Below are 11,262 nucleotides of genomic sequence, written 5' to 3' on the forward strand. Positions count from 1 at the left end.
GGAGGTCAAAGGCAAGATTATTGTTTGATAAATCTTGTTGACTTTCCGATATTAAAAGACACTTCAGATAGCATGTTATGGCACAATGAAAGAGAACAGAAGCTACTGTGGGGTAAAGAAGCTGAAATATAGGGTTTGTCAACACCATGATAGTATGTATTTTCATTTATATGGCATTTCTGGAGTATTTCACAGTCTATCTTGTTCATATAACAATTCCACAAAACAGTGCCCATATTCTAAGAGTCAGAGGGGACCTGTACCCCTCATGCTTTCTTCTGTCTCACCAGCAATTGTTTATATAAGGCAATGGGGGGATCTTGCTTTGGCTAAAATGGAAGAGAGAAAGGCAAGTCAAGCATGTGGAATCCATAAAGGCCTCCTATCTTTTTGGTCCCTTAATTGAAAACGGCTATGAAACAGGTCACTATGTTGACAGTTTGACAGGTGGGAATAACATATGTGGAAGTCTTTCTGAAGTTTCAGACACATAATTAATCATAATGTGGAAAGAGGCTTTGAGCTCCAAGAAGGAAATGCCCCTCAATTAAGGGTACTAACCTGGAGAGTTAAAGAAACAGAGTTAGAACTTGGAAGACCAACATGGTTCTCACCACAGGGACCATTTGGCTAGGTAAAACTGTTTTAAAATAAATTAATAGATGAATAGACAAATCATTGAATTTACGGATCATTCTGAAGATTGTGCTAAATTGCAAAATACACAGGATGGGAAAGTAATAACCATAACTAGTTAGGATTCTGACCGTTCCCCAGAGACTGAGTCCATGTGCTCCCTCCTCCCTATCCTGCTCAGACAGCAAAGAATCCTGGCTTGTTTAAACCACAGTTTGTGGGATGTAGCCCCCCCCCGCCCCCAGTAACTGGCAAAGAGGCAATTGTTTCAAATATCAATTCAGTGGGAGGGGGAGTAACTGTCCCTCTTCATCTCACAACAGTCTCCTCTGGTGGCAGTTTGCTGGTGTTTCTTCTGTATCTTTTTAGATTGTGAGTCCTTCTGGAACAGAGGGCATTCAGTTGTTTTGATTTTTCTCTTTAAACTGCTTTGTGAACTTGTTTTGTTAAAAAGTGGTATATACATATTTTAAAATAATAATTAACCTGGTTTTAGAAACCAGGATGTTAAACCAAGGTTTATTGATCTATTATCCATGCTTGTAAGGCTCTGCAAAAATCCCAATGATTTGCTGGGGGAAGAGAGAAAGGAACATGCAGGCTGGGGCCATGTTTACTATCCTATCTAACTATGGTTGGTTAATAGTCTGAACTGGCCCAATAAGTTTGTGACCACTAAAGGAAGAAGGACATTATTTTGTTATTGCCGCAAGTCATGTTCCACAACAAGTACACCATGTGCAAGATTTGTAAAGAAATAGAGAATGTTTTTCTATCTTGATTCTGGCTTATCCCAATAACCAAGGAGGTTTTAGATAACACACCAAAAGTAATTTCTGTTGCCCAGCACTTGTGCTGAGCTTGCTCCGGTGCTGGGCTAACACTGATTGCCACAGGAGTACATTGCAGCACATTTGTGACAGTGTGCACCAGAATTGGACTGGTGCACATAGGTTAGGATTAGATGCTAAGAGGGCAAATTAAAGCATATGTCAAACAGCCCACTCACTATCACAAAGCTTCCTTGTTAATATGTCAGCATCAAGCATTGTCTGCCAATTCACATTTTTTAGGATCAGATTTTAAGAAAAATGAAGGAAAATCATAGGAGTAGTCTCACTGAAGCCTGTGGTAGTATTCTTAGAATATCTGCAGTGCAAACCTATGCATGTTTACTTGAAAGTAAATCCCACTATTATTTAATGGGGCTTATGCCTAGGTAAGTATGTACAGGATTCCCACCTTGAAGACAATAGATAAATTTCACTTCAAATTTAAGTTTATCATTTCTTAACAGCTCTGAGAATTTTGCTAGCTCAATTCTGGAAGAAAGATTAATAGCAATCAGTTAAGCCCTCGAAAATAAAATGCGGTTCAGTAACAAAGAGCTTGTAACTAACATATTTACACCAACACTTAAATAAAATGGGCTCAATATAAAACATTGTACAGAAATAGGAATAACTGCCATACACAGGTTGGGTTGAAATTACATACTTTCCTGGGAGTCAGCTTCACTGAATACAATGAAATTTACTTCTGAGTAAACATGCATAGACTCCAAATGAGCAGCTCAATCCTAACTAAATTCCCATTTAGCTCATACAGAAGTGTGGAGAGGGGCTCTGGGAGGAATTTTATCAGGGATACAAAGTTTCATTTGGGCCCCTTTGCAAAGGGGGAGGGGTGAAACAGAGTGGGGAAGGGTGGAGACAGCTGGAAAAGTCTTTGGAGCCCAGGTCTACCTACCCTTGTGGCATTGGCAGCTAGATACAGTAATACAGAAAATCAAACACACTCCTAAGTTTCTCTAAAATCTTTTAAATATAGAAATTCACGCAGAAAATTAGCATCATCATGTTTAGGCTTGCACTAGAATGGAAAGTTCTTGTATGCACCAAAACTTCCTTCTGTAGTCCCACAGTTGTGTCCCAGAACTCCTATATGCTCCTTCATGCCAAGCGGCTTCACAAGCCAAAGAGCTACTGTAGCAGGCCAGCTGATTCCCAGATTTGACAGTGTTTTAAGGCGTGTCTTGTATGCATTTTTCGGCCAACATATATGGCTTGCCAGTAGCTGCAGCACCTGCAGCCACACACTTGTGGTAGTGTCCCCAGGATCCTGTACAGGCAACAAGTCTTAGTAGATAGGAATATGTAAGATCCTAAGAGATTTCTGGGGCCCCTCCTTTTATACTCTGGGCCTGGGTACAAATTACCCCCTTTACCCCCCTCTCCTAGGCCCTGAGCACAGGCTACGCTGTATCCCACAGGGGAATTTTGGCTGCTGAAGGTCTCCTTGAGGTAAGGGAACATTAGTCCCCTTGCCCTGGGATAAATCCCAGCAGCCACAATGGGTCAACTTGAACCTGCACCAACTATATCGCTGGCGCAAGTCTGTGTTGGTCCAAGTCAGTGGATCAGGCCTGGGAAGGGAGATGTATGGTGTGCAGCAGCACTGCCAATCCTGCCCCTTCCCAGACCTGATCTGCACACCACTGCCCCATTGCTGCCCTCCCCTGCCCTGTTGAACTCCTCCCCACATTTCCCCACCCCTGTGCTATAGTAACACCTGCTCCAGCAGGTGTTCCTCATGAGCCGGCATCAGCAGGAAGGCTCTAGACTTCCTGCCAGTTTTACTTGATACAGTACTGTCGCAAAGCGCTTTTGCAACACTGCGCATTGGCAGAGCGTGCACTCCATCAGTGCAAGTGGGGGATAGGATTGGACCAGTATTTATTTATTTAAAATATTTTCTGCTTTTCTGCTGCCTTTAAAAGACCCACCATGACAGTTTATAATATAAAAAGATAAAGCAACAGTAAGTGAAGTAATTGTTGATTTTAAAAAAGAGGATCTTATTATTAATGGAAGCGATACATACTTGAGTCTTTTGTCCCCCTTTTTATGTTGCATCTTAGTCTGTGTATAAAATGGAAGTACTGCCATTTTTAATACATTTTAAACTGCTCTATTAACATTTTTTTTTTTAAAAAAGAGGCAAAATTACAGTTGGTTTGCTCCAAGCAGGGCATTCGAAAATATGCTTCTGTTCAGGTGTGAAGCTTAAATTAACTTAAAATGCAAAACATTCAAATGGATTGGACTTAACCCAAGAAAATTCTGTGTTCAGATCTATGCTCAGCCATGCAAGATGGTCTCAGACCACTTACCACCCTACCATCTTTGCTTAACAGGGTTGCTGCGAAGAAGAAATGAGACAGCCATCCCTGAAATTCTTGGAGAAAAGGTGGGACAGAACATAAGAACATAAGAACAGCCCCACTGGATCAGACCATAGGCCCATCTAGTCCTGCTTCCTGTATCTCACAGCGACTCACCAAATGCCCCAGGGAGCACACCAGATAACAAGAGACCTCATCCTGGTGCCCTCCCTTACATCTGGCCTTCTGACATAGCCCATTTCTAAAATCAGGAGGTTGCACATACACATCATGGCTTGTAACCCATAATGGATTTTTCCTCCAGATACTTGTCCAACCCCTTTTAAAGGCCCAGATCCAGGCCAGATGCCGTCACCACATCCTGCGGCAAGGAGTTCCACAGACCAACCACATGCTGAGTAAAGAAATATTTTCTTTTGTCTGTCCTAACCCTCCCAACACTCAATTTTAGTGGATGCCCCTTGGTTCTGGTGTTATGTGAGAGTGTAAAGAGCATCTCTCTATCCACTTTATCTTTCCCATGCATAATTTTGTATGTCTCAATCATGTCCCCCCTTAGGCATCTCTTTTCTAGGCTGAAGAGAAATGTGATTGATAAATAAATGGTAACATAATAGAACTGAATTCTCACCTGCTTTCTGTGCCACACTAACAGTGTCACAAGTACTGTATATAGCAGTGATTTTCAACCTTTTTCATCTTATGGCACACTGACAAGACACTGACAAGGCACACCATGCTGCCAGTGGGGGGCTCACATCCCCATTGGCCCTACTAATAAATGATCTTTCCCCAAATTCCTGTGGCACACCTGAAGACCACTTGTGGCACACTAGTGTGCCACAGCACAGTGGTTGAAAATGGCTGGCATATAGTATGAGAGGGGCTTCAATGCACATTGGAGTGTCATGAATGAAAACTACGTCACTTCATTCCAGTGCTTTGTCCATTAATATTAAAAGGGTCACACACAAGCACCAATAAAAGAAAAAGAGCAGTAGCCCAGACCATCAGGACTTCTAGGCTGTACATTTTTTTTCTCAGAATCCTGCCATGAAAGCCAAGCTCTTGAGCACTGATTGACACTTTCAAGGATTGGTTCTAATTAGCCAGCTCATTCATGAAAAATTTGCAAGATGATTTCCCTCCTGAAATTTACTGTTCACAGAATGGCTTCCATCTCTAGATGATTAGATCACAATCTACTTGTGAAGGGACTGATGTAACAGAGATATGTTTAACTGGCTAAATAAAGCTATTGACTCCTCAATATAGAATGTAACCACTGAAATTAGGCATGAAGCCTAGAAGGTACTTGCTGAAATCTAGAGAGATAGGACTCTACATATGTAGAGTTCTATACTCTACTTTTTCTTCAGTTCATATACATCTTTTGCCTTTTACATATGCAGAACTCTGCAGTTTGGTACTGATACTTTAAATCAAACAACAGTTTTACAGCCTTCATATTGATTATATCTTGTATGCATCTTACAATGGAACTGAGAGAGCAGTAATTATTTTTATTGCTGGGCACTGAATGGAGTTTCAATTACTGCTGCTGGTCATGAATGGAAGGCCAGGAAGATAGCACCAGCCAGGTAACTGCTTTGTTTTCACAATCCACAAACCTTCCAATAAATTTATACAATTAATTTTTTTTTCAGGGGGTATAATCCACTAGGCAATCCCTTGGAAAGGGGATCAGAGAAGTCTGGAGCAAATCCATGTCTAACATCAATCAGCAATATGATATGATGCTCAAGTATCTTTGTCTAATACTCGAATTACTAATAATTCTGATCTACTCACATCCTACTCTGAGTGCCATCAAAGCAAAAATACTGTTGAGAAACTGCAACATGGTTTCATGTTTGTAGATGCATGTTTCTGTCTAAAAATATGTTGTTATAAGAATTTCACCTTTGTTGCACATTTTGAACACTTGGAAGCATTATATTTGCTAAGTTTTATTAGAAGGCAAATTAAGTCAAGACAGACTGAAGAACTGAGTATACAGAAAAGAAAACTAAAAGGAGTGATACTGGTAAAGTTTTTGCTGTATTTACTGATTGTGGAACACAAAGCAATTAATTTCAGTTGGCCTGCCTGTTCCAGCACAGGTTAGGAGTGGGGTACCCATCTGCTAGAGCAGCATTTCTCAACGTTTGTCCTCTACTGTACCACTTTGCATGGTCCACCTACTGGAAGTACCACCAGAAGTAACTGGTGATGATGTCATCGCTAATTACTTCTGGATTGGGAGGTCAGACACAACACACACACACACACACACACACACACACACACACACACACACACACACACACACGAAAAAATGGTTAGAGGCTCAGGGTGAGCTTTTGAGCATGCAAAAAGTGCACTCTGGAGCCAAGCCTCCTCCTGCTGCCTGTCATGTTGCTTTGCTGGTCTGACTGCCAGGCAGTGGGGGTCTGAGGTCCTGCAGGTACTACCAGATACCACATTGAGTACCACCAGTGATATGAGTACCACTGGCTGAGAGACACTGTGCTAGAGAGTAAAATCACATAGCTAATGCTATTATGTGCCACTGTTCTTGCGTTTATTTCTGCATTCAAGGGCCTTGCTAAAATTCTGCTCGCCAGCCTACAAACCAATGAAACACCAAGCACAGGAACAGCTGCCTGAATCTGTGTCAAACTGCATCTGGCACCCATCTATCTTCCAACCATTTATATTCACCTCTGAAATCATACCAAAGCAGTCATATAATTCCCCTTCCAGTGACTGCAACACACCAGTCTTTGTCTTGTCATCAAGCCTTTTGAAGGCAATTTCTCTGTTAATTTTGCCTTGTGTTTTTACAGTGGTAGCCTTTGCAAAGGAGTGGATGAATGCCAAAAAAAAAAAAAAAAAAAGTGGCAACTGGGGTGGGTGGGCTAGGGAATTAAATCTCCCTCCCACAACTGAAGTCCTGTCAAGTTCTGGTAGGCTCTCAATTAAATCCAGTTTTGGCTGGAACAGAATATTTAGGGGTTTTCCAATGGAGACATTCTGGTGCCTGCAACACTCAGGCGGAGAGGAGAGTTTGCTGTACAATTCTCAAATTGTTGTCACGGCTGTTAACAACACTGTAGAAGAAAATGCCCAACACGACTGAAAGCTTGCTATGGGCTGTCTCCAGAGAGATATTTTGAAAAGTACTCCCATTAATGAAACACAACTGCCCAACAACTAAACTCAGAGTAAGAAGTCCAGGCAGGACTTAGGAGAGGGGGTAAAGGGGGTAATTTGTACCCAGGCCCAGGGTCAGAAAGGGGGCCCAGGAGTCAAAGGAGGGGGATCTGACAGTTTCCTATCTCACCTGAACTCACTGCCTGCGAATGATGCTGGGGTCACAGCTGCGAGCATGCAGTGGCTGCAAGCCATAAACACCAGGTCCAGGCATGCATCCATGGCCATCCTTAACACAGTGTCAAATCTAGGAGGAAACTGGCTTGCTACAGGAGCTCTTTGGCTTGTGGATCTGCTTACCATGAAGGAGTCATATAGGAGCTCAGGAACACAGCTGTGGGGCTACAGCTGCTGCAGAAGTTCATTTTGGTGCAAACAGCACACTGTCCATTCTAGCATGAGCTTAACTACAATGATGTTAATTTTCTGCAATGGATTTTCTATATTTTAAAGATTTTAGAGAGTGTTTATGGCAGCAACTGTTACCCTGCACATGCCTGATCTTGTCTGATCTTGGAAGCTAAGCAGGGTTAGGCCTGGTTAGTACTTGAATGGGAGACCGTCTGGGAATACCGGGTGCTGTAGGCTTATACCATAGTCTTTCGAGACTGAAGGTTGCCAACCAGAGAGTGTTTGGTTTTCCATATTACTTGATCTAGCTGCCAATGCCCCATGGTTGGGTAGAGCTGGGCTCTGTATCATGAAGCCTGGTAGACTTGGGCTCCAAAGACTATTCTGGCTGTCAGCACTCTCCCCTACCCTATTTTGCCCCTTGTTTTCCCTCTTTGGGAAGGGGCCCAAAAGAAACTTTGTACCCTGTGATAAAATTCTTCTCAGAGGCCCTGAGCCCAGGTATTAATATCTACTGTCTCACCATACAAGTACATTTGACATTTATAATTCACATTTAGACCGGATGGAAAATTCAAACATACATGGCTAAGTCAGGCAATAGGCATATCATCTGTTTGGTCCCAAACTTGCCTTATAATAGGTAAGAAGGATGGCCAGAACAGTGATTCATACAGAGACTGAACAGGCAGCCTCCTCTAGGGGAAAAATAATTTTGTTGCATCCAGATTAAAGTGAATTTTTCATACATTAAAAAATACAAAGATGTGGTGGAATCACCCACCTCTACTGAAGGTCGACTGGAGTTGCCCGCTCTGTGGCAGCTCACAGAAGCCCTGCATTAATTTAAATGAATTTCTTTTTTAGACTGATTTCTGTTTATTCAGATGAAACAATATTTTTTTTTTGTTTCAGTCCAAGTGTTTCCCTTAGATTTGAGGAAAGCAGCAACATTTAAAAGGAATGCTACAAAATTGGTTGGCAACCTTCAGTCTCGAAAGACTATGGTATAAGCCTACAGCACCCAGTATTCCCAGGCAGTCTCCCATTCAAGTACTAACCAGGCCGGCTACAAAATTAGGACTCCGGTTACTTCCATGGAAGCCATCATTGGCTTCATATCTTGGGGCTCCTAAACATCTTATGCTGAAGCCTCATTTTCAATCCAAAGCAAAGATATTTCTTCATCAGAATGGAACCAAAATTAGTTGAACAGGAACTCTGCTTTGGAGAGTTCCTAAGAACTCTGAACTCTGCATTGGAGAGTTCCTAAGATTAACAGCACAATCCTATGCATATCTACTCAGAAGGCAATCCGCTTGTATTTAATGAGGCTTACTCCCAGGAAAGTGTGGATAGGATTACAACCCAAGTTTATTTCAAACTCATTTAACAATTTGCAATAAGTCACTTGAATTTTTGCTCTATACATTTTTTTGCTTCATATTTTATAACAGATACTTAATAAAAATACTTATATTAGAAATCACTCATTGGTTTCAGTATAAGGTAGATCTCCCCTTAGTCCAGTGGTTCCCAAACTTTTTTGACTGGCAGCTCCCTTGACCTACTGGGCCATTGGTCACGGCTTCCCATTTGGGCTACAATCTTATACAATGTTTAGGGAGACGGGATTTTTGCAAGGATTCTGTGGCTCCCATGGCTGGTTTCCTGTTGGCTGGCTTACAATTTGGGAACGCCAGCCGTAGCCCCTGACACAGCCTCATCATTGCCCACATCATCATGGATTAACCTCAGCTACAAAAACAATGTCCACTGCACGCTTTACGAAATGCATCCCTCTAACGCAAGAGTTTTTTTTTTTTCTAGAGGAAAACATGTTAAGTGGTATTTAAATAGGCATCTGACAAATTGAAAAACAGCAAAAAAATTGTGTTCTATGTAGTAGCTACAGCTGTAAAGAAACCTGCAAAGAAAAACGGAATATATTCCAAGAGAAATTCTTTGTGGAGAAGCTATAGTTTATGGTCATTGTCTAAGAGAACACCAGCGGCTGCTCATGACTGAATGTTTCAGTCTGTGGAAGATATAAAAGTTAAAATGATATGTGATCCTACGACCTGCGAACAGCCTCTGTCCCACCATTTCTTAATCAGCCCATGTGTAAGAGCCTTGTTTTAGCAACTGGACATCCACAGAGTTCAGTGCATACATTTGTGAACATCTGTTCCTGATGTAAACAACGTATTAATTAACAGGCAGGTATACATGTATGAGACTCTTTCTTCACTCATTACTAGAGTTGTCAGTTCTGGAGATCCTGTCTGTTCCTTTTATCACAGTGGTTCTCAAACTTTGAGGGAGCTTTACTTCCTCAGTAAGTTCTTGCAGGGGAAGGGCTAGGGCAGCCATGCGATCCCCAGGATCGAGCCGCTAAGGGGGGGCAAGGGGGTGCTTGTGACTTACTTTATGAAGAAAGAGCTGCAGCAGGATGCAGGAGGCCGTTCCTACAAAATGGAAGTGCTTTGCACCTGCTTTCTCCAAATGTTCCAAGCCTCAGGGAATGCTGCAGAGGGCTGTGCAGGGCTCCCTGCACCTCCTGCTGCAGCCCTGTCTTCATAAAGTAAGTCACAAGCACCCCCTCGCCCCTCCCATACGGGTGTAATCCTGGGGATTGCTTCCCTGCCTCTCCCCTTCTCCCGCCCCTTAAAGGGACGAGGGAACCTTTACACAAACTGGTGGGTCGCAAACCACTGTTTTATCAGACTACAGTAGTGGGAGAAGACACAGCTATATTTTCTCTCCCGCCCCTCCCCCCCAACCTGCTGTGGAGCAAAAAGAGTCTGCTAGTTTCAACTGGTGACAGGACAGGAAAATCAAAGGAGGGGGGACAAGTAAAATGAAAAGATACATTCCCTTTTGGATTGCCAGGTTATGATTTGGTAACCCTTTTTGCAAAGCCCCAGTGAGCAAAGAAAGCTCAGCAAACATCCTTATACAAATGTGGAGGAGAAAGCTGTAATATACAAATCACAACCCCCCTGCTGCTCTGGGATACTAAAGGACCGTACTAAGATACACTAATAATAATAATAATAATAATAATAAACTTTATTTATATCCCGCCCTTCTCCCTAAAGGGACCCAGGGCGGCTAAGCCTTATAGGGCAGTGGTTCTCATACATTTAGCAACTGGACCCACTTTTTAGAATGAGAATCTGTCAGGACCCACTGGAAGTGATGTCATGACCAGAAGTGACATCATCAAGCAGAAAATTTTTTAACAGGCCTACACTGCAATCCTACCCACAGTTACCTAGAAGTCCTATTTACTACCATTGTTAAAAGAACATATATAGTAGCTTGTTAAAAGTATAGGTCTGTAACATTTCCCAAAATGCAGTCACAAACCATGGTAGCATCAAGTCTAATATATTAAAAATAAAATATTGTAATGAATGGGGACCCACCTGAAATTGGCTCATGACCCACCTAGTGGGTCCCGACCCACAGTTTGAGAAACACTTATATGGTATTCTGCCAGATTCAAAGAACACATCTGCAATCGATTGTATAGCCTGCACTGCATTATGAGTGGAGTAATGGGTTACAGCAGGGGTGTTGGGCCAGGTACGGCCCACAGAAGCTCCTTATCTGACCCTCATGATAACTGGATTCTCCCAGCACCATCTTTTCAACAATGCCATTTCTGTTGAGGATCTGGGAGGGAGAGACGGAAGGAGCTCTCAGAAGTCACCAACCACAATGGGGGCAGGCCAAGAGCGTGTGAGAGGGAGATACTGCTGAGTCTCTGGGAGACCCCAATTATCATTCACGCCATCCTTTCAGCAGTGCCACTTCCAAAAATGGGAACTCGACTTGTAAAGACTTGACTTGCAAACACACATATTTTT

The 11,262-nt window shown here is 42.5% G+C and overlaps 1 pseudogene; it reads left to right on the forward strand.

Annotated features, from left to right (window-relative positions):
• Positions 1–7,501: 7,501 nt before the first annotated feature.
• Positions 7,502–7,624, forward strand: LOC136637942 (5S ribosomal RNA; annotated as a pseudogene).
• Positions 7,625–11,262: the final 3,638 nt, after the last annotated feature.

Source organism: Tiliqua scincoides, chromosome 1 (assembly GCF_035046505.1).
Source record: "Tiliqua scincoides isolate rTilSci1 chromosome 1, rTilSci1.hap2, whole genome shotgun sequence".
Classification (NCBI taxonomy): Eukaryota; Metazoa; Chordata; class Lepidosauria; order Squamata; family Scincidae; genus Tiliqua; species Tiliqua scincoides.